The sequence below is a fragment of the Crassostrea angulata genome, unplaced genomic scaffold (genome assembly GCF_025612915.1).
Source record: "Crassostrea angulata isolate pt1a10 unplaced genomic scaffold, ASM2561291v2 HiC_scaffold_167, whole genome shotgun sequence".
Lineage (NCBI taxonomy): Eukaryota > Metazoa > Mollusca > Bivalvia > Ostreida > Ostreidae > Magallana > Magallana angulata.
Window position 1 is genome coordinate 404995 of NW_026441720.1, and position 25931 is coordinate 430925.

Genomic DNA, 25931 nt, shown 5'->3' on the forward strand with positions numbered 1-25931 from the left:
TAAGCACCCCCCCCCCCCCCCGCGCAATATTTTTGCTGCATCACAATTTAATTTTAGCATATCTTCAATTATAAGCGACACCTTAATTAATAGGCAAACATGTTTATTTTCTCTTTCCGTAATAAGTGAATTGTGTAAGGGTCGGATAAATGAGAAAAATAGTTTTATTATTCAGTAATTGAAAATACGCAATTTATTTTTTAATCATGTTGAATGTATATGACTTAATAAATTTCACGACGATGAATGCGCATGCAGCCCAAAACATGCACACAAAATTTTCTTTTTTAAAACAAACTTATGAGCAATTAAAGCTATATTTACTGATTATACACTCAATTGGAACTTGTTGCACGAAAACGTCACTCCATGGAAAACGAAGTCCATTAGTTGTCATCGTATAATGGCTGCCTTTACATTCAAGTGACATTTCCGTATAAAATCGCGTCGTATGGTCATTAAAACAAAAAGATATTTAAACTATGACGAATTCTGGCTAATTATTTATAGCTTGTGTAATATTTGCTTCCTGTGTATAGTGATTAGCAGCGTTCACGATCGCAGGTAGACTTCCAGCCCCGGAGGCTTTCACACCTTTAGAAATTAAGCCCCGCCCTCACCTGAGATTTACCACCCGGTAAAAAAGTTCGGCCTTTAAAACGATCTTTCGTTTTTTCTTGTTTTTTTCTTCATTGACTGAAACCAGTTTATTGTATCATAGCAAACATTTCAAATCTTCTATAAAATCTCTCTCTCTCTCTCTCTCTCTCTCTCTCTCTCTCTCTCTCTCTCTCTCTCTCTCTCTCTCTCTCTCTCTCTCCATGCTAACGTACCAATATTTTAGTACATGTATTTAAATAAAGTACTACCGGTAACATGTAGTAATGTTGACAGCGGCTAAATCTACATATTGGCATTAAAAAAATTAAAGTATGTATTTATCGTTTGTTTCGGGATAATGTCCATGGATTCAAATGATTTGAAGTTCGTTATTCAATGATTGTCTTAAAAATTCTTAATGATTGAAAGTCAACGCTAAAAAGTAATATTTTATATCGACAGTGTACTGTTTCCTTCTTTGTGTATGTCTACAGAAAAAAATCTTTTGTCCGTCTGGGAACAACGAAAAACCCGGAACTAACAGAAAGGCTCAGACTATACACACGGCCGGGTAACTGTGTCAAGGTGTGAAAACTGACCACCTGACGTGTGTATATGTGTTGGGGCCTAGGAATAAATAGATGTAAACGTCGGGGAAATACACTGTTAAAACAAAAAATCTGAATTTTCACTTTTGATTAAAAAAAATCATTATGGTTGCTGGGTGCATTAGGATCATAATCATTTAAAATCTGTCTTAAAAGATTATTATAATTTACTTACATGTAGGACTAGTTTCATGTAATGTTTGCACAAAAGTGGGATTTTACTATATCTATTTAATAGTGATACACATCGAGGTCAAAATTTAATAAAAATGCATTAATTTTTATAACCGATTGCTTAACATGAATCGTTTCGACATAACACAGTACTGCAAGGGGTATCAAGTGGATTCGGAAAGAAACAGGGGGGTGTTGGTGATATTATCCATATAATTACATTTCAATTTTCGACTTAAAGTTTGCAGATATTTTTCTAAAACCACGGAGTTGGTTGGCAAAAATAAACGTAAGACATAAAGAAAAATAATCGATGTGTAAAAGAAGCAGATTAATAGACAATCACTTTCTTATTATTCTAATCGATTTCTGATAAATGGATCTCTCTCTCACACACTCTCTCTCTCTCTTCTCTCTCTCTCGCTCTCTCTCTCTCTCTCTCTCTCTCTCTCTCTCTCTCTCTCTCATGAATTAGAGAGTGCTAAAACTTGAGGCCCCGAGTCAGAAAGGTATAAGCACGTTAAAATCCCTTACGGCATCACAAACGCTACTTCCAACATAGATTTTATTGTGAACTTTTCTACGCTTGCAAATGACACCAATACAATATTGTCAGAAAGTGATATACCTGTAAAATCCCTCTCTCTCTCTCTCTCTCTCTCTCTCTCTCTCTCTCTCATTATACAAAAAAGTGTGTAGCGTAGGGTATTTTATATACATGTATCTTATTTCTTAAACATTTAAAAGTAAATCATATATTAAGAAAACTGTACAGCTACGCATATTACAACATGTTACAACCTTGAAGTTCCTTGATTCAAATCCTTCCTTTTCTTTATGTTGAAAATTTATAATGTATTCTGCAGTAGGTGTTATTTTGTAAAATTAAAACCCGACATTTGCAATGTATATTTAAATATTTTAATCAAAAGAAATCAATTAACAAATGAGCTATTAACTCGCACAAAATGTACCTGTGTAGTCAAGCGGGCAGTCATGATATTTGGACATGTGTACAAAAATAAAACAAGCATGGATATATTTTGTGGATTCTGTGTTTAATTGACTGTTTTTAGTGGCTAAAACACAGCTTATGAGACACAGAGAATTAACAACTCGATCAATTAAAGGAGGGCTTGTGTCATATATCATCAATAAGAAATGATTATGTAACCTTGCTGGTGGGGGGGGGGGGGGGGGTATTTTCGAATGACTGGCAGAATGAACATAATGACATGTACATTTTTAATAATCAGATTCAACATGTAAAATTCAATACTTTCACCTTATAGCTAGGGAAATTATCATAATTTTATGATCGTAACATTCAATAACAATAGGCATTTATTAATAAAGAAAACGTATTTAATAGATTTAACGACCTGTTACATTCTTCTGTCAAGTTATCTGTATACATAATGATAATGCTATATACAGCATAATAAAAATAAATATCGAAGAAAAAAAATATACTGAAGATTTAAAAATCTGATTTTGTCTCAAATTAATAGTACAGTGGCGTACAGTGGGGTACAGTGCTGGTGGTCAGTGCGCGGTACAGTGGCGTACAGTGGGGTACAGTGCTGGTCAGTGCCCTGTACAGTGGCGTACAGTGGGGTACAGTGGAAGTCAGTAGGACTGTACAGTGGTGTAAAGTGGGATACAGTGTTGTTCAGTAGAAATGTATAGTGGGGTACAGAGGGGTACAGTGGAAGTCTGTGAAATGTACAGTGAGGTACAGTCAATGTACAGTGGATGTCAGACAATGTCAGTCAATATTTGGGAATATCAGTGGATTTTGAATTCAGTAGTGTTATGTTTAATTATTGAATTTAATTTGAAAAATATTTAGTATGATATATATATAACAATAGTTCAATGCTTTTTAGCTACTCTTCCTATCTTGACCTTGTGCCATTGATAGTGTGGGGAACAATGGGTAGTGGACAACTTTATATTTATATGTACATCAGTGGGTAATTGAATATAATTGAAAAGTAATTGGAATTACATGCCTTTTTTGAAAGTAATTAATTAAATTACCATTACATGTAATTGAAAATTTGGCCAATTACACATTACTTTAAATTCCATCATAATTTGTAATTAATTACACTCAATTACCATTAAAAATTACCATTACCCCATCCCTGGTTCGTAGTCAAGTTATAAGAAAAATACAGAGATATGGATTCGTTGTCATGTAAACAAAGCTCAAGTCTTATATTTGTTTACATATGATGAAAAGTATGGAATTACCATTTCTTTGACAAAATGACTTATTGCAAACAAGGGAAACTGATTCAATGTGTTCATAATTTATACTATTAACATAAAAAAGCAACATTTGATTGAAACATATACCAATAAAACAAATACTTAACCAAGAGCAAGACTGGGGTTTTGTTTACATAACAAAGGCCTCACTATGAAAAGAAAACTTTTAGATTTTTACTTTTATTGTTTTATGATGCTTCAATAAGGTATTTCCAGTGCTGTAAAATACGAATATGAAAATCTGTAAAATTAAGTAGAGATTCTTTGTTATGTTGGTCTTGCTTAAGGAGGCTAGGTGGTCAAGTACTAACCATTAGATCTACCTAAAATTTCAAGAAAAAGATTGTTAAGATGGAAAGTATTATTTAGCAAAGTAAATGTCTAAAAAAAATGTTTTTAAATTTGCATATTTCCTTATATTTTTATATAGAGCTCTGCTTCTAAAAAAGTCTAAAATGGCCAACGAGCCCTCTTTAAAACTCTTTGACTAACACCCAGATATTGTTTTTTTTTATGTAAATCATTTAGGGAAGCAAGATAACATTTGTAGATATGATATCTTTCTAAACTGTTTAGGAAAGGAAAAAAGATATATGAAAATATAAATTGTAATTTGAACTAACGTGTATTTATGGACTTTATGATAATAACACTATATGATAATGACAACTAATTTTATTAAACAAAGTATGTGGTAATCTCTGGTAGTTATTTATTTTTCTTTTTTATTTGTAAAGGAAGTACATGTTCACGAAGGAAAAATACATTCCGGAAGGGTTGGAAAAATGGAGAAGTGACCATCAAGCTGTAAGTCGTCAAAGAGATGGCAACAGTTGTGGAGTCTTTGTTCTTATGGTAAGTTATATAAAGCATAAACTTAGATTATGCGTATAAATGGTTTGTTGATGTATAAATTTAAAGATAGATATATCATACTGTAAATTCCTAAATAAATGCGAGGAATTAATATCCACGTAAAATCGTGTGAAGCATCCTTCGCGGATTTTAAAATCTTGCCATTATTTTCTGAGAGTTGAAAATTATAAGAAATAAGTAGAAAAGTTCAACGTTCCGATTTTATATTGTCGCGATTCGAAACAAACCAGGGGGATAGCGGAATTAAGTACTCGCGTAATGTGAGGAATTTACAGTATTTAAGGTCAGACAACACGTTCCTCGAGAATATTTTTGTATCTCCTCGTAATAAAGAGTTCCAATAAAAAATATCAATTTTATAAATACTTTAAAAATGATCAAAATTTACTTGTAAATGGTCATATGTCTAGATGGTCGAGTGGTTATAACTGTGGCCGCTCACTGCCAGAAGCATATAGGTTCTAGAGGTCGTGAGTTCATATTTTTCTAATATAGTGAATTTCGCAGTGCTGTAGATGTATTTATTTTTATATCAGCAATTCAAGTGTATTTTCAAGAAGATTATATAGGATAATGCATACTCTAGTATTTTGCAGAAATACCTGGTAAGGTACCCTGATTTTTTGCAAGAAAGCTTGTCAAAGAAGTATAGTAAACCATTAACAAATTCCTGGAAATTGTTATCTAAAAATCTAAAATTGAGGAACATGTCGTCTGACCTGAAAATATTACAAACTTAATAACAAGGTTAAGGGTTATTAAAGGACTATATATGAAATGGGCCTAAAATGACCCCCTAAAATGAACATCATCATTTTACTATAATTCTTTGTTTTCTTGGTACAGATATGTATGTGATGTGCTTACATAATACTCATTTTGGTTCAAGTGCCCACAATTTAGAAATATGACATTGTAAAGACAACCTTTTCCCGCCATTTTTGCATTTTTAGCATAAAACAGCTTATTTTCAAGCAGTTTTTCCTTCTGAAAACATAGAGCGCATGCTTGAATAAACAAAATATTGTAACCAGAGATTTATCTAGCCAAGACTAATAAGTGACAAAAACATTTTCCTTGTTCAAGCATGCGCTCTATATTTCCCATTCGTAAGTAGATAAGAAAAATGTCAATTTTTGGCTGTTTTTGATTCAATTATAGAAATGGCCTCATTTCTGACGTCATATACTGCCAGTGAGTGCATATAAATCAAATAAATAGATGAGAAATATATTTTATATCAACTCTTCTAAAAAATAAGTTAACATTTTATTGTACCTGAAACACTGAAAAAATGGCGAATTATGGGGGCCAAATTTAACTCTTATCATATATAGTACTAATATGATTTTTTAAATTATTTTTAGTATGCTGAAGCCATTCTGTGCAACGTAAATGTGCAGATAATGAGGCAGTGTCATGTGGCCAGATACAGAAGGTACATTAAGCAAAGACTGATGGATGGTACGACAGAAGAGGATGACGTGTGCCAGATTCCTTTTTGTAGGAAGCCCAAGTCGGGGATTTGGACACAATGTCAAGACTGTTCCATCTGGGTGCACCTACAGTGTTCGAACAACAACAGAAGGAAAGTGTCAAAGGACGATCATATCTGCCTGTTGTGTGTTTGGCGGGAAGAATGCAAACTTGGATGTTAACGTTGTACATCCTTAAGTTGCTTCTCTTATGGACAGATCCGGACGGTGGTTGCTGTTTTTGGGCACTTTGTATGATACCATATTTGACTGTTGTGTTTATGTGAAGAATGCAGACTTGAATATTAATATATTAATGATGCTATGTACACTTTGTACTTAAGATGGTAGGGGACACCTCCATATTTATATGTACTATTTATCAAAATAAACAAAAATTGAACTGTAATTTTTTAAATACCGGTAGTTTCTTTCCCAAATTTGTTATTCAACAGTGTAGCGCAGTGGGTAAGAGGTTTCTCTACGAGTCTGCAAGTCATGAGTTCAAATCCCGCTGTGGATTTTAAAATTTTACTTTCTCAATAGAGTATTTTTGGTTAAATATTCTGAGATTTGAATATTCCAAACCAGTGAAGGTATTTTAATTATAATGAACTTTCATCCCGATTAATTGTGATAGATGTCCCATACCACCTTAAATTGTCTGAAAAAGAAAAATGTTAATGTTGTTTTTGTGCATATTGTTTTGAATACAGATTATTTATTATTGTATAATTTGAAGTCTGTTTTGTTCTTTTTTAAAAGTTTCTTCATTCTTGGCAAGGTTAAAATGTGCAAGCATCCGAAAAAAAAGCATAAGCTCTATTATTGAAGGGTCCCAGCAAACTGGACCTTATATTATAGCCGAAGAAAAGGTCCGCCCTAATATTCTGAATAGAAAACGAAAAGTTTTAAACATCCCCGCTTTATAGAACTTTGTTTATTGGATAGTAAGACCTTATATTATAGCCCAAAAAAAGGTCCGCCCTAATATTCTGAATAGAAAACGAAAAGTTTTAATCATCCCCCGCTTTATAGAACTTTGTTTATTGGGTAGTAGGACCTTATATTATAGCCCAATAAAAGGTCCGCCCTAATATTCTAAATAGAAAACGAAAGTTTTAATCATCCCCCTTCATAGAACTTCGTTTTTTGGGAGGTAGGACCTTATATTATAGCCCAAGTAAAGGTCCGCCCTAATATTCTTAATAGAAAACGAAAAGTTTTAATCATCCCCCTTTATAGAACTTTGTTTTTTGGGAGGTAGGACCTTATATTATAACCCAAGAAAAAGTCCGCCCTAATATTCTGAATAGAAAACAAAAAGTTATATAAACATTCCCTTTTACAGAACTTTGTTTATTAGGTAGGTAGTAAGACCTTATATTATAGCCCAAGTAAAGGTCCGCCCAAATATTCTTAATAGAAAAAGGAAAGTTTTAAACATCACCGCTTTATAGAACTTTGTTTTTTGGGAGGTAGGACCTTATATTATAGCCCAAGAAATGGTCCGCCCTAATATTCTTAATAGAAAACCAAAAGTCTTAAACATCCCCCTTTATATAACTTTGTTTTATGGGAGGGAGGACCTTATATTACAGCCCAAGAAAAGGTCCGGCCTAATATTCTAAATAGAAAACGAAAATTTTTAATAACCCCCCCCCCCTTCCCTTTATAGAACATTTTTTTTTTTGGGGGGGGGGGGAGGTAGGATCTTATATTGTAGCCCAAGAAAAGGCCCGGCCTAATATTCTTAGTAAAAAACGAAAAGTTTTAAACATCCCCGATTTATAGAACTTTGTTTTTTGGGAGGTAGGACCTTATATTATAGCCCAAGAAAAGGTCCGCCCTTTATTTGTTTAAGGAGAAGGGGATAATATTCAAGCGTTCTATATCTATTAATAGCGAGCGCAGCTCTCCGGCGCGCAGCGCCGGCGCGAAGCGAGCTCTACCGGCAAGGCGTGTGTGAATAGAAAATTCGGACTATAGTTGCACATTCATTCAACGGATTTTTTTGGCGTCAGTAAATCGGACCAGTAATGCATGGTTTTAATCGTCCCAGTAGTTCCCTGTAATCATGGCAATTTTTATCACTTCACACTCTCACGAGAATCAGCAAGACAAATTTAGACAGTAAAAACAATAACGATGTAAGCGACCTACAGTCAATGTTACCTCTAAAGTTCACCTCAGTACACTTTCAATCAAAAATAATCGTGTGACGTTACAAACGTTTACACATTGATCCGATATATTTTTTCGGAGTCAGTAAATTTTGACCCACAATTAATAGTACCAATGGTTTCCAACCTCACGTTACAACATCACGTTCTCCCGAGAATCAAAGTAAAACCTTTGAAAAGCTTATAAGATGTGTAATTTTAAGAACATCATGCTTTTTAAGTAAATAAAACAGTATACTTCCCATACTTTTATTTCTCAGTGGAGTTTTAAAGAGTAAGACGACACTTAACCAACGTCAGCTTTGACGTCACAATAAGCACTGATAAGGGGAAATTACTCTAATTGAAGTTATTGTAAATCTGCTGAAATGACCAAAATCCTCTCAAAATCTTGCAAAGGCTAAGATAAAGAACAGCTGACGAATAAGGACATTTCTTCAGATACAGGAAACAGTTGTAAATTGCACTAATTTGGATGAATGCTCACAAATATTTTATTCACTATAATTACGGTAATTTCCTGAAACGTAACGTTATACGTAGCAGCGCCTTTTTTTAAAGGGGGTGGATGGCAGCCTCATCCAAAAAATCTTTGCAAGCAAAAAGAAAAAAAAAATGAAAATTCTAATCCTTCAGCTCTTTAGCAGTTCAATGGTTTCTTTATTTTCACTTCCATTTATTACATGCGTTCTTTTAACATGATAAGCAAATATTTTTAAGCGTAAATTAAAAATAAAATTAAACATTAATTATTTTTTTTAAGTGGAGGGGCAAATCCATGGTAAGTCGATTTTCTATGTATAAATTGACAAAAATGAAAAAAAAATTTAGCATGGGGGGAGCTCTATGATGAGTCAAGTTTTATATGTAAGTTTAAGAAAAAATGTCTACTGCAAAAAAAAAGGGGGAAATCAATCAATCAATCATAATCACAATCACTTTAAAAGAGGAGATGCAGTGCAATGAATATTTATATATTAAAATCTTTATTATTTAACAACATTGTATCTGAGATTAAACTATTGTTCTACATATAAATAAATAAATTATAACAAATCTTATAAACTATGAATAATGAAAATTTACTGAAAAATAGGTATGTTTTATTTTTTTACATTCAAATTTCACGTTGTTAATTTTATTTTCTTAATTTATTATAATTCATTGTTTGATCACATGCTGTGCTCGCCCCAACGGTCGCACCGTAAAACATATTAGCTTTGTTAAATAGAAAGTAGGACTTCGTGATGACAAAAAATATTTGAGTACATGCAAAAAAGTTACATTATATTTGTTAAGAGAGTGAAGATAGAATATGTTTTATCGTAAAAATGATTAATGTCCTACGGACCCAGTTTTACAAAGAAAATACGTGTACGTTGGTGAAAATGTGTTGAATTCTTCCATTCTATGGATTAAAATTTTTAGTTGAAAGGTATTTGAAGTCTCAAAAAGGTTTGTTGTGATGAATTTGACTGTTATTCAAATGCAACTTCATTAACTTTCTCCAAAATCGTTCCGGAGCGATTCTGCAATTTTCTGCTACATTACAGGTATGAGGGAGGCATTCTAACTGTGCTGAGGGCCTTTCCCGAGACACAGTTAGATTTTTCAAACAAAGGAAAGTGTAGTGAAATTAATAGCATTATTGTATGCTTATAGCTTTGTTATGTAAATGTCAATAATAAGGTGTGTCGATGTATCTATTTCGTAAATGTCCGATATGCAGTGTCAACCCGTGCACGCACGGGTCAAAGTCAAGTATTGTTTAATATAATAAGACCATTTTAGTATATTTTAGATTGCAGGGTGTGTAGGAATTGAGTAAATCCAATGGGAGAAAAGTTATGCAGCTTTGGATAATAAATTATGATTTGAAAAAAAATGGCTCAATAAATAAAGGCAAAAGCCCCATGCTCATTGAACTCGTATACATACTTTTTGGTTTTAATCAATCGAGCAGAGATTATATTCAATCAAATTTAATCCAAAAGGTGTGAAATTTTTAAGGCAACAAGATAATTATTTCTGAATATAATTGTATAGAACTTTGAATAATGTTATACGCCGCACACTAGCAACGTTATTTTTGAATTCTTGACATTATATAAAAAAAAAAACAAAAAAAACTTCGTAATTTATTTCTTAACGAAGAATTAACCGTGATTCTTTAAAATCATATTTTCCATTTAGTACATTACCAAAAAAAAAATATCTTCTGTGCTTGAAAGAGTCGTAAAGTGGATTATTTGATGTGTGACCAGTTTTCAAAAAAGCCATAAACGTAGCCTCTGGTCTTATGATATTGCTGGTGATATACGTATCTAGTAGCGTTAATTTTCCTTCCGCGCGTAATTACTCTATCGATTTTTTTAGTCAGCATGGCATAGGCTTTAAAAAAATATTGAAACCATATGGAGGGTACTCTCTCTCTCTCTCTCTCTCTCTCTCTCTCTCTCTCTCTCTCTCTCTCTCTCTCTCTCTCTCATGCATGGACATTCATAGATCTAGAAACAAAACAAAAAGCTCTGAAAGTGTTGTGTAGTTAACCGAAATGAACGCTTACGATTTTCTTATTTTTAAAATGTCTATGTTAATATATCTATTTTAAAATATTTTGTTGCTTAAAGTTTTTCAAATTTAATCGTCATTTACTCTGAAATAAAAACCTTTAAAAAGGCATAGGTTTATGATGCGACAGTGTCACGAATATGATGTTATTAACATATCTTTTTAATCATTCAACAAGATTTAAATCAATTTCCTTATTCGAATTAAAATTTTTACATGTCAATTTTTTTATTATAATATTTTATATAATACATCACATACGATAAGCGCGGTGCATTGTGTGACATTACTTGTATTGATGATGGAAACGTTTTGTTAATCATGCATATGGTGACGGATTTTATTTCGCATCTTTTCATAAATAAAAAAAAACCCTGTTGCAATTGATTTGTGTGCTTTTATAAATTAGAACAAAACAACAGTATGTCTTTGTTATATCATATATCCAAAATCTCTTTTAGCTCTGATCAAACTTATCTCTATCTTATTTTATAAGAAAGAACTAATGATAAAAGAAGCTGAAAAGGATTAGGCTCTATGTGAAGTACGTTCCCCGACAAACAATAAAAAATATCAGTCGGAATTCCTGTTTCAGATTGCATGTACTAATGTGCTCTTGAGCACATTTTAAATCATGTTTTCGTTTATATTGTAAAATGAATTTTATTTAAAAATTCTTTCATTTAAAAGAAGTAAAATGTACCTCGATGTGCTCAAATGTAAAATCAAAAGTATATAGTTATTTTCATATCCAAAAGAATATTGTTTAAAAGGGATAGATTCATGAAATATTCTTCTGTCCCACGCGTGTCACTTGACATAGATATTGTTATGCATTTTTTTAAGGACAATGCACTTTGAAACAAATTGCAGAAAAATGCATAACCTCGCGCTAAATGGTTATTAATTAGTAATGCTTTTTTTCTGCAGCGATCGCTACGCTACAATCATAACGAAGAAGAATCATTGAATCATCTATACAATTGTTTATACTTACATCTTATATGTAAACAAATTAATGAGTTGATTGATAGAAGTATATGAAATTATTCAAGTCCTGTCAGTTAATTTCTACTAAACTATGAATTACAATCAATTTTCGTAAGAAATCGAACGAATCTTACCTGGTGTTCGTAAATATACATAAATAAATAAACAAACGATCTTAGTTATAGTAAAAGTTTATAACACCTGCGATCAATGATTTTCAAAGGTTTTCTTTTTTCTGAACCGCAATCTCGCTTTTTAAAATAAATACATACTTCTTTAAGTTGCTACGAGAAAAGATGCCATTAAATTATGTCTCATGTGTGAACGTAGTTAATAACAACCGCTAATTGCCTAATGAATTCACCTGCTTACACCAAAGCGCAGGGGGCTCGGGTATAATTATCACACCTGTATGAAGCCATTGTTGTTATACAGGTGTCAACAACAAGCTCCATTTCCTGTTGGTTTTACAATGTTAAAAGAGCCCTAAAAGAGTCCTTCATTTCTTTCCAGTTGTGATTTAAAACCGTAATCAAATTTAACGAGCTATTGAATCAGCAATTATTTTCAATACAACGGGTGGAAATTGATTACTTCACTTGTCGTAAGTTTCAGTATTCTACTTTAAGCAATTATAAAATGATAACTGGTTAAAACAAAAAGATACGTATAGACACAACTTGAAGATAAGTCAAGATAAAGAAATAATAAATAGACCCCGGACCTTTTATTAGGGCGGACCTTTTCTTATACGGGCCGGACCCTTTTATAGCAAAGGCGGACCTTAAATGTTAACATTTATGGTCCGCCCCGGACCATTTTACAGGGCGGACCTTAAATTATACGACACCGGCATACGTCACGGATAAAAGTTATATTTTCTTAATGATATCACCCTTTTCAAACATTTTCGTCCGGTTGTAGAGTTTTCTCACGTCAAATATTTTTTAAATGAGAAAAACTAAAGATTTGAGCTTTTTGAAAAAGATTTTCTTCATTTTGATGTCAACCATTTTTGTTCGGTAGAGTTAATTAACAAAATTTCAAAATACAAGTTTTGTTTTATTACCTTACGTCATGAGATCAGGCGTATCTAAGGTTTGAAAGTAGCATTCTCCGAAATATTGCAAACAATGGGAGCAAGAAATATCAAGATTTTTCATAAAGAGATAAACCAATGCATGTTTAATGTTTCAACATTTACATTTGCAATTGATGAAAATGTTATATAGGATGTAATGAGCAACAGCCATATTTGAAGGGTGCGAGGCTGGGGTGTCAACGAAACAAGTTGTTACACATTGCCTATTACGGTACATGTACAATGCAAGTAATAATTGATGTTGGATTATCATCACTAACAACGAATCATCATTTTGAATTCAAACAAATTCATGTATTCATGTAGCTGGAATATTTACTGGAGGAACAAATTCGCCGAAGCGGGGTGTGACCCGATTTTCGATCAATTGGGCGAGTTCATTCATCTTGAAAAGGGTGTTACTGACGTGTCATACTGAAAGTATATTAAACAATTACAACTCAAGTGTTTATATATGTTAATTCGATAATTTCTTCTGAAACATTCGATCCAAAGTCTGATATATGTTGTTGTTACAAAACAAATGTCAAAAAATCAGTTGATCCCCTTCAAATAGATCTCTGCCAGTTGATGAGTTCATTCAAACCATTGGAGATCATTTAGTGCTGCGTGAATGGTAAAGCAGGGCTTCACGCCATAATGTGTCTCATTCATAAATTTTGCGTGCCGATTAGTTGACAAGTTCAAATGGGGATCATAAAAATACTCCAGAACACACCGTATATACACATCACAGGCACGCAACATCGGGGGTAGGTGTGCTACCTCTCCCACTTTTTTTTTTTTTTTACAACAGACACGTTTCTTAACTTGACTTATTAAAAAATTGGAAATGTCATGAATGCCCCCTACCCTCCACTTTTGTCGGAGCATGTAATATATGACACTGAAAAAAGGGATTTCAATTTAATTGAATTGAAGTTACAATAAAAACTACCCGCCCCTTCAACTCCCTCCCCCTCACCACGGATTAGGATTTTTCTACTTGATTTTGAGAATTCCTTCCTGTTTTTTAATTGCTTGTCAAGAAGATAATACGTGCTTGACTATCCTTTCCTATTTCCTTAATATTTCTTAATATAACAAAAACAAATTAAAATTTGATTGTTTTATCTTCCGCTTTCAAGCTCACATGCTTAATTACTTGAATGATACACGCATGTGCATTCCTAAAATAAAATGAAATTATTTACTTTCAATTGATATACATGTACCAGATCAAAGGAAACGACTGAAATATCTTCTTAAATAATAAACGTTCTGTTTATAAATTTATGATCAGCAGCGAAAATTAAAATTAATTTTTTAAAAGATAGTGTCATCGATTCATGCAGGCTTCCATTTAATTGTCAGGCAAGCTTTTTGGAAAGTTATTACTTGTATAATAGAAATTGTTGTCTACAAGTCTGATGCAAGTTTAAATTTTTAATATTTGTCTTGTAAATAAAACAAACATTGATCAACCTAAAGTCTGATATCCATAAACTATAACACATGTGATAGTGTTACATGCCTTATAAGCTAAAACAATGTTTAATTAATATTATGATAGTAAAAATGATCGTATTTACAGATACAGGGTCAACTACATGTACACAAATGATTTATATATGTTTTGACAATATACATATTGAAGTGATTACAAACTCATGAATTGTTTTTTTTTCTTCAAATTTTTGCAAAGCTACATACTTGGCAATTGGGCGTATTTTTCTTAATCACGCAATCAAATCAGTTTGATAAGATAATTAAAGTGAAGAAATTAACGTATTTCGTATTTTAGATTGTCTGTCAAGAATTTCTCAAGAATTTTTTAAAAATAGATTTTTTTTTACTTGTTATCATGATTCTTATACGAAATAGTTGTATAACATTTCAAAAAAAACTTATTCCTGAAATCGGTGTGTCTGATATTTCGTACCACACACGAAGTAGAAAAGCTAACAAATCTGTACTCTTGGTTCGCTGACTTCATTTTATTAGTAAACATGATAAAATAACAATCTAACAATCAGCTTGATACATTGTTTGATTTGTTCTATTATTATGGAGTTCTTCAACATTCAATATAGTTTTATTTCTGCTAGTATTAATCTGTTGTTATAGATACTGCACTAAGCTAATCATAGTTGTTCTAGAGTAGGATAAACAAATATGAGGAAGGAAATCTGAATTGCACAAGCTTTTTCTTATGAATCGTGTCTGTTTCAGTGGAAAAAACTTAGTTTTTGTTATAGATAAAGAGTGTATTTAACAGACGTGCGATTAAATTACATTTCAACCCTCAAAAGTATAATTATTTTGAGAAAAACGCTTAACAGACAAACAGACAGACAAACATTATTGTAAATTTTTTGCTTCATATCATTATATATATAACCAACAAAAACAAAAATCGTATTAAAATGTTTAAAATTGATAATTAATTCGCGAATTTTACATTTATTTTCAGATTGTACATTTTTGGTCGTATTTCAGTCATTAATCTTTGACCGTTAATTATTTTAAATTTTGACCGTAGTAATTTCTACGACCGGGTGAGAATTATTATCGGATAATATAAATTCTCCCCCCCCCAAAAAAAAAAACCAAATTGAAGTAGGGTGGTACATTAAAATAAATTTTTTGATGATATTGTCACTCTTCTATAGGTTTTCAACAAAAACAAGGAAGTATCTTTCTTTATCATAAAATATTGAAGGTTTTACATTTGTCGAGTGACAAAGGTAGATAAAGTTGCTTATTTTTTGTGTTGAATGGACCGGCATACCTCAAGGCTGGAAGTTATTCTTTAAGATATAACCCTCTCCAAATATTCTGACGCGGGGATGTCAACAAAAAAGTATTAGGAATCGATTTTCTCCACTTCAGAAAGGGGAGCAATTTAGGGTATACATTTTATAGGTAATTATAACAAGTATTCCAAAAAATATATACCGTGCAGAGGACTGCGATAGTCAAACATTGTGTTGGTCATTAGTCCTTCCGAGTTCTCTGTGCATCTAGTAGTCTAAAACACTTCGAAACTACTAGTTTTTAAATTCAAATTCATGATTATCAAGTGGTCAAAATATGAAGAACTGTAAAATTTTTTACTTGTTTTAGGTTACAGACATTTGAAACAGCCGAACAATAATCAACCGTGTAAGTTCAAAAAACAAATTTTAACATATCTGACTAAAAACAAATAATTGGGGCATTTATCAATTACCTGTATGTCAGTCCGGTGCTTGGGCTGGTGTTCCTAGCTCTCTCACATTCTACTAGACCGAGGAAAACTCAAGTTTAATCCTGAATGGTTCCACTGTACAGTTACCTAACGTACAGAGGAACCGTTCTGGGACCTACAGATGTGCAGCAGAGAACAACTAAAGTAATGGATAGAAAAAACACACAGTCAAACCATGACTGTTGCTGTTCTTTGTGAGATGTTTGTATATTTTTCATTTGCATGGTATGCTAAATAGTCGAGTAATCATGTGTTTGTCAATTTCTTTTTTTTTTTAAGAAGTCTTTTTTTTATAAGGTTAGATGCATGATACAGAATTCAACACAAATTCTTTAATGAATTGACCTAACTTGGAATTCAAATCTCCTCAAATGATCTTAAAATTGACATTATCGCGTGCTTCTTGTTTAACTACTGGAAAAACATGTTTAAAAGTAAATAAAAGGAAGCATAATTAAGATATTTTATATATTTTAAAAGCTTTTTTACCTTTCACATGTTTCTTTCTGCAACGAAAAATATTTTACAAATAGCATTTTCAAATATAATTTAACTTTCCTTTAATGAAAAAATGCCATTCTTATTTATTTCTCTTTTTTTTGTTTAACCTGAAGTTTTATTTGTATAAAAGTGCTGGCAAAGAACAATATCTGGAAATATTTTTATTTCAGTTTAATTTTTTTTCATCACAACTTAATGAAAATGAGTTTGTTACAGCAGGGTCAGTCCACGCCAGCTGTTGTAAGTGTCGCTACAGATAAATGAATATTTAAAAGAAATACTCAATAATTCATTTTCTAAATTAAATAATATTACAATTAAAATACTTTCTCTTAAGAAATAGCAGAGAGTATTGGGATTCATTTGATTAGAAAAACGTAGGCTAAAGGAGGTTGGCACCTGAAATACTAGTAATGTCAATCATCCAAAAACATCTTGGACAAAAAGATGGTTATTTATTTTCTTTGTTACCTATGTCACATGCCATTTTTGAACACATGTAGTGAGTATAAAAGTAATATCCAAAACAAAGTTTAATAAAAACTTGCTTTACTGATGGCATCAAATGCCAGTACATAATAAATACAACATCAAATGTAAAGATTATTACAAAATTTTGGAGTATTCAAGTTATATCTCAATTAAAAAAAAAATAATAGTAATGCCATTTTCCCAGACTTTTGCATACAACAGACAAACATTTAATGTCTCATGTAAAAGTAAAAAAGAGTAGGGGTCACATTTAAAATTGAGATATGACGTGAAGTAATATAATTTTAGGCAAAAATTAATTATTTTTTCTTGACCTCTGGAAAATATAAGCTAAAAGCGCAAAATATATCAAAAGAAATATCAAAATATTGTTTTAAAATGTTTTACACAATGTCGTTATACAGAAAGAAAAATATAGTACTCTAAAATTTTGGAGGCATGAAAATTCATTTTCTTCTTGAGAACCTTCCGCCATAAAATCAATCTAATTAAAATTAGATGTTTGATCCGCTAGCTTACTGGCTACAGAAACATCTAACAACATCCCAAAGAGGGTCACGTCAGGGGTCAATTTTGCGTAAAAATAGTGACCAATCGTTTTGGAGACGGAAATGCCTTCTTAACCAATGAGAAACGTCTTTCTTCTAATGTTCGGTTGTGCAAGCAAAATGGCGGCGAAAGAGACAATGAACGAAGCAATTGAAAAGGTGTTGAAGAAATTTAATATTCCGAGTTTGAAACGAGAACAGAGACAGATATTGCAGTGTCTAGTGAACTTGGAAGACTGTTTGGCGGTCCTTCCTACAGGATTTGGAAAATCTCTGCCATTCCAGATGGCAATTCCTGTCCGGAGAGAGATGGGCATGAACGTTGGCAAAATTTAAGTATGTTGCCCGTTGATTTCTCTTATGCAGGACCAGGTGGCATATTTACGAAGTATTTCCAACTTGACTGCAGCATATAAAGGTTGGTGTATGAAAAGTTATATTGCATATTTTGTTCTGCTTTATTAAATCGGCTTTGAATAAAATACATTGAAAGCAATGTGCTTTTTGACAGATTATAAAAGAAAAATAAATCGGCACATAGAGTTAACCGAAATGCCCGTGATTTACCGAAATGTCCGTTGAAAACACCGAAGTGCCCCTCAAAATTACCGAAATGCCCATTATAACATCGTATAACATAGTAATATTTTGAATGAATTTACAAGAACATATCCCAGGTATTCAGAATCTATTGAAATATTTATTTTTAGGGTCCAGTGATGAGGATGATAGAAATATTCTTGACGGAAGAGTAGATATTGTGTATGGCTCCCCAGAGGCATTGGTTGGCAACCCAGAATGGAGAGAATCAATGCGTAGTAGTCTTGAAGTCTCAACGATTGTTATTGACGAGTTTCATACAATAGCAACATGGCAAGTGCACATATTTTCAAGTTGCACATTGATACATAATATAGCAAGTGTCCAATTAGGTGGCCTGTGGTGTACATGCAAATGACTGATAGTGAAACATTCTAATCTATATGTTGGATTCAATTAAAATTTCTTTAGAAGAATGATTATAGAGTTCATGGTTAATATTGAATAAATGAAGTTATCATGAAATAAATATTAAAGCTGTTTAAAGCAAGCAGATCTATATAACACCAAATTTTAATGAGATATAATATCGGTAAATACTTTTAGACAATAACATTTTGTGTAATATGTTTTATAGGGGACAGAGCGAGGATGGCAAGGAGGCATTTAGGAAATGGTTTAGACACGTTGGAGAGCTACGATCATTATTTCCAAATGCCAATGTGTTGGCTCTGAGTGCAACATGCACGAAGAAAACAGCCAAACGTGTAAAGAAGTGCCTCAATCTTAGTGACAAATCCTTAGAAATCATTGTTTTACCTGATAAACCTAACTTTAAATTAGTTGTAAAAAAGGTGTCAAAAAATATAGAAACTGCCATGTTTTGGCTGATCGACCCTCTCCAAGATTTATGTGAAAATTTCCCAAGGGTTATAATTTATTGTACTTCAATTAATGATGCGTCAAAAGTGTATAATTTTTTAATTGAAGAGGTGCCATCTTGTGTCCATCATATTGACTTATATCATTCAGAAACTGATGACATTAAGAAAGATTTCATAATTAATGAACTGAAAGAGTTGAACAGTAAACTTCGTATACTAGTTTCAACAAGTGCACTAGGTATGGGTATAGATGCCAAAGGTTTTAACAGTGTTATTTTATATGGTGCACAGTCAAATGTCTCAGATTTTGTGCAAGAAATTGGAAGAGTAGGGAGGGACAACATGCCATCTATTGCTTTAGTAATGTTTAATTCGTATCATCAATGATCAAGCCATTAAGAAAATACTTCTTACGAATGATTGTAGACGTCTTTGTCTTTTGGACAATTTTTTGGATGACCACAAACTGATTAAAGTAAAAGAAAGTTTAGTGGGACAGCATGCATGTTGTGATAATGTGCCCTCAAATGTATGTGTAAAGAATGTATATTATTGCCAATTGAAAAAATGTATGATTTTAATGTGAACACAGAGGAAAGTGATGATAGTGACAGTGATAAAACAGAGGAATATGAATCTGATTAAGACTTATATGAACCATTATAACTCTATCCATCAATGTTAATTTCTTATTGATCTTTGAAATTCATTGTTATGTGCTGTCTTATTTACTGAAAACAATGTGTATAAGTCTGAATTTGGAATTTATCTTGAAATCACTGTAAAGGATTTACAGAGTCTTTTGATAGAGAGTGTTACTAGAGAAACATGTACCGTACTTCATTTCATACCAAAACATGTTCAACAATGATTATATATGCATAAATTTGTTGAAGTTAAAATTAGTTTCTGTTTCATTATTTAGACAGAATTGTGTCGATACCAGATCAGTTGGTAAAAAATTATTCTTCACATCATTTTTAAAATTTTAGATATGATTTTAGACATAAGCTAGGTATTTTGGCTTTTTAAAATTCTAATGTTTTCATAGATCTCTTCTTCTGAAGGAGATTAAAAAGAGTCTTAAAATGATCGGACAATATAGTCTCTTAATAAACATTTACAGCCTATATAATCAATGTTATTAGAATTTGCTACCAAATAAAATTATAGAGCAAATGTAAACCAAGTGTATCGTAATTGAAATAACATTTACAGTGAAACATCAAATAAGGTGGCTATAAAATATTTATTAAAGATGCAATGCATATTTTTGATATCGTGATACAATCACAATGTTGCTCATTTATAACTACCCGTATGTCTGATTGACTTGATATAATGCACCAAAGTTAGGTTGTACATGTAACAATACATGTTAAACAGTCAAAAAAAAACCATAGAAACAGTGTGTAATACATTATGCATGATAAATCATGTACAACAGTACCTACCATTTCAAAAACTAGTAGCAGTCATTATGTACTGATATATGTAAAAGTTGCAGTCATAAGGAAGAAATGGCTAGAAAAGTTTAAGCATAAGACAGTTATACCCGTGGATCTCTTAGGCGAATAAATGGTTGGCTTGGTTTATGTCTATGTATCATAGTAGATAATCCAACAAATGCATTGTCAAATGGGTTTTTGTCCACTGAAATATCTTGAGACTTGAATTTTCGATTTGGAACAATAGAAAGCATATTAGTATTTTGTAAATCTTTTAAGACCTTTAAAACATCTTCCTTGTAACTAGGGATGTGATGGAAGCCCTTTCTGCTATGGATTTCAGTAATAACATCAAAGTGACTAACTAAATTTATTAAGTGGGGATATTCCTTTGAATCGGCAAGGATGCTTTCTTTTGTTTTATGGCCAGAGCAAGCAATCTTGCTGTCCCTATTTAACATTTCAAGGTATTCGTCCAATGACACATTGTTGTTTTTTCCACCTTGTAAATTTACGAAGCGGTTGGCTACTAGGCGTTCCTTTTGGTCATCAGGGAGAATGCCAGATGTTAACGATATCAAATGAATCGAGCCAATAAAATACTTTACTTTGTTTGTCAGATGGTAGACAGGAAGTTCATATTTTGCTGATTTTACAGCCCTCTCACCGTCACCCATATCAACAGCAGTGTCTAAATTCTTGTGCAAAATAACAAGCTTAAACAGCATGACAAGGTAATCGTGCATTTGGTCTTGAGTTTTATTCTTCGGTTTTTTTGATGGCTTTGCAGTGTGAATGTCATGAACCTTCTCTTCGTGGGTTTGTAAAGAGAGAACACGTGCATATGTTTTGTCACAATGATGCCATTTAAATCTTCCACCCTCTAGTGTTGATGTCCAATAGATTTCTGGGTGTTGTGGGTCACACACAATGTTACGTAAATTCTGAAAAATGTCATCTGTACTGTCAAAAAAATACTTACTCAGAATGTTTTCACTAACAGAGTCAATGTACTCTATTTTTTCTTCATCTGACATAGCTGCAAAGTTTCTTGGCAGTTCAATTGCATGTTCAATGTCTGGAACGTCAAAGAAATTCAGGAAAAGTAGCAAACAGATGGCATTCAGGATCACATAGTACAGCATCTTGTATGCTCTGTAGGCATTATACACTTGCCCTTTCACATTTCTCATGTTCAGGAGGTTCCTACAATCAATTAAATAAAAAATAATTCAAAGCCAGTAACATGTATTTTCACAATAAATCTGTTATTATACACACATTAAATGTATGACATACGAGTCAAATAAACTTGCTTTATCATACCGATAGTAATATACTGTGCCTTGGTCAACAGCACTCTAGGTTGAATATGTCAGTTTGTGTATAGCCTAAAAATAAATGGTACCATGAATTTCAAAGCATTTTAGTCTTCTTTAAATTTTACTTAAAACAAACAATTCTTCTATACACTACTGTCAATCAAGAAACATACTACATGTATTATGTATCAAATACATACCTCTAAGAAATTCATGAGTCTATGGAAGTCCTCAATTTTGGACACAAAGCCTTGTAATTTTTGCAGCATTAGCCCAATCTGATTAAAATCAGCTGTTCTGATACGCTACCGCTCTCGAACATCTGAAACAACCCACTTAGAGGTCACATCCGAACGACCTTTCGATAAGCCAATCAAATTGTGGCTAGCAGAACTCTGCCAGCAGACGATTTCCCATAAATCTGTGCGGTTATATTTACATTTATCCAAGATGGCTGCTCCATCTAAAGAGACACAAACTCCTAAAAAAACTTACAGTTTATGCAACATGTGCATTATTTGTGGGTTCTCGTTTATCCAGACAATTAAAGACTCGTTTGGAAAGGAGATCACTAAGAAATATTTCGATAGAAAGCTTAAGTTAACGGAAGAACGTAAGAAAATAATAAGCGATTCTATCGGTGTTGATACATACGATGTAGGTAACGACACGGGAGTATGTCAGAAATGTTTCCGTAGTGTTGAAAAACTTAGTAAACTTGAAAAGGAATCGACAGAACTCAAAGATAAGCTCAAACGATCAATCCAAGGGGTGAAGGAGAATTGTTTTCTCTCTCTTCCGTCACCTAAACGAGCAGATATGTGTAAAACTAAACGAATGCTCCGCAGTCCTGGGTTGCAACAACCTACCAAGAAATTGACCCCTCTGTTGCCCATAACCTGTATTCAGCCTATATGTATACAGATATTTGAAGATATCACCAAAGCCGAACAGCCAAAGGCAGCAGTTTCTGTACGCAGGTCACTGACAACATCGTTTACTGAAATCTTACACGGGGAAGTGGAGGTACGTCTCAATTTTATGTTGTAATAGTTATTAAATTATTACTTGGTGTTGAATTTTTATATAGCGCCAATAGCTTACAATGTGATCATATCAAAGCTTGAAAGTTTTCAGTGACGAATAATTTGTTGTTACAAATTTAGTAAAATAAGCTTGCAATAAATCAATAATACAACTCATGACACACATTATTAGTTTTTTTCTTTTTAAAAATAGAGATTAACAGCAGACACTATTTTTTATCATTTATGACTTCTACATGCTGTATATGATCATATTTTGTATTATACCTCAATACAATTTATAGTTTTTATTACATGTTCAGAGTTGATTAAAATAGTAATATAGTACATTTGTATTTTTAATTATAGACCAATTTAACTGATATAATAGAAGGCATCTTTAACCCCACCCTACCCTTTCCAATGTAAAGTTACCCCCCCCCCATTACCAACTTGTTACACTTAATTGCTAGTTAAAAATTTCAAATTTTTTATGTTTTTGTTTATTCCAGTTGTGTTCAAAGTTTATTGTTTGCATGCTGTTCCAATTCTTGTTTTCTTTAACATTTCAGGGTCATTTGTTAATTATTGTTTGGTTCAACTGAGCAGTCATGAAGAGGGCAAGGTATTCATATATAATTATTTATGCTGTAAATATATAACTCAATTTCTTAATTTTATCAAACTGATTATAGATAATTTTTATCAATTATTCATCTTAATTTCAAATGAATAAGTCATGAATATTTATTAATAGATTCAATCAATCTGATTAAAATCAGGCGTTCTGATTCAATCAATTTAATATCAATGTTTAAGTTTTGAATATTGATTTGTAATAGACCAATTTTAATGTAAGTGTTTTACATTTCTTGTATCAATTAGATAACAATTTCCTATCCAAGTGGGAAAAGGACAGCGCTTATTGTGAATGAGGCTCACCAGAAAATATGTAAAGCTATTTTCAAATCAGACAAGGTTGAAAAAACTGTGCTGGATGTGCTGACAATCTCAAACCCAGATGAAGTTGTTGCAGCGGCAGCTAACATCGTGAATGTAGAGTCCAAAGAATTATGTAAAAGAAATTCAGGGTCGCTGTTGCAGAAGAAGGACCATGCCAGCTTGATGTCTTTTACATGGGATAAATTTCACAAGGAATTGGAAATTCGAGCTCCTAATCTTTTAAAGGTGGTCAGTGCAGTTGTTAGTGATATACCAGTAGCACCAGCAGAAAAGAAATTCATGCACATTTTACACACAATTGCAACTGGGTTCCATGGTCTTAGTCAGGAAATGTCTGGGCTACATTATTGCACTGCATATTTGCTTGTCCATGGGGGATGTACTCAGAGGGTAATACTTTTATACTGAAATATATTTTACTATTTCTCAAATGATAAATAAACTATTTTGAAGCATGAGAATAATTATAAAATTCCCTCATATCACTTAATAGTTTAAACAATCATTTCATGTGAAAAATAATCTGTTTGCTGGTCTTGTATATTAAAAATTATTTTCATGATATAACATTAACAAAATCAACTGTCATTAATCTAGGATATCCAAAGACTAGCCAAACTTGGTCTGTGTGTCAGCCCTGGGTCTGTACATAACAAGTTGGCATCCTGGATTGACAAGTTAGACGAGGAGATTATTTGTTTGAGAGAAGAATGGGCCAAAGGAGGGCAAGTGAAGTACCAGTTAGTTGGAGACAACTGGGACAAAAACATAATCCCAGCTTTTAGGTAAATTCTTTAAAAAATGCTGCATATAAATTTTTGAAAGGTACATTTCTCTACTATAAGTCTCTATAGGAATTAATTGATTTGAAAAAAAGAGATAGTTTTCATCTCAAAGTAATAGCTTTTTTTTTATATACATATATGAATTACATCTGCTGTTTTTTGCCATCTTTTTACTTTTATTACTTTATTCTTTTAATTATCTGATTATAATCAGCCATTCTTATATGCTACCGCTCTCGAGAGCTGCATATCGGAATGGCTGATTTTAATCAGATTGTTTACCAGATAATTGATATGTTAATACTTTTCAAGATGAATACGGCATTTTCTTTCTTTGTATCACTGTCAATGAACATGAATACAGACATTAAATGTGGCACCTTCTTTAACATCAGTAGTCAACTATATTTTTAGGACATCACAACAGAAAACATTATCACGTCACCTGTTTAATGTTGTTGTGGTGGTGGATCGAATAATTCCTACTTTTACACGTATTGGAAATGAAGGAGACCGGAAAACAGACGTACTAGGAGATAAAGAGATATTCATACCATCAATTGAGGAACAGAGTATTCTGATGGATGAGCTGGTATTCCTTTTTGCTACTTCAGTTATCCAAAATGTTCCTCAGATGAAAGCAGAATTTTTGAGCATTTATCCAGTACATCTTCATCATCGATATACTGCACAAGCAGGAGAAAAAACCAAACAGGTATGACATTTGTGTTATATATTATGATTGATCTTATTTGCTGTTTTAAAAGTCTTTCTGTAGACCATTTAATACATTGAATTGGCTTCTTTTTTCAGTATCCGTTAGGATTATTTGACACCAACGAAACAAAAACCGCAGATATGATTCAACTTCTAAGGGACTTGCAATCAAGATACGTCCCATTCCAAAATGATGAAATTGTGGAATCTGTATTTTTTGGTGGTAAGAGATGTAGTTAGTATGTTTACTTGAAGGGACATTTTACCTATTACTCTTTAAACCTACTCCTCTTGATGACAGTTTTACACACAATGGCTAAGAAGGCATATTATGAGTTCTAAATTTTCTTTTTAAGGTGACAGACTAACGGATGAAAGGGTGCAATGTGCACAACAGTCAGTTCTTAATGGAGACACAGCATCGTCACGATTAGAGGGATTCATCTCAAAAATCGAAGACTTTCATCGTCTCATGAATTTCTTGGAGGTATTTTTTTTCAAATTTACATTTCTTTGTGAAATTAATGTCTGTTATTCAGAAATGCATGTTGTTCATAAAAAAATTTGAGAATTATGTTGATGTATAGTCTTAAACATTAAATTACCCCAAATTATATCAGA

At 32.5% G+C, this 25931-nt stretch overlaps 1 protein-coding gene and 1 pseudogene across 1 annotated transcript in view; both read left to right on the plus strand.

The window, feature by feature from the left end:
- The window catches only part of LOC128169660 (hemicentin-1-like), a 209341-nt gene that overhangs the window by 53552 nt on the left and 129858 nt on the right, over window positions 1-25931 (plus strand). The window lies entirely within an intron of this gene.
- On the plus strand, window positions 17678-19860 carry LOC128169650 (bifunctional 3'-5' exonuclease/ATP-dependent helicase WRN-like; annotated as a pseudogene).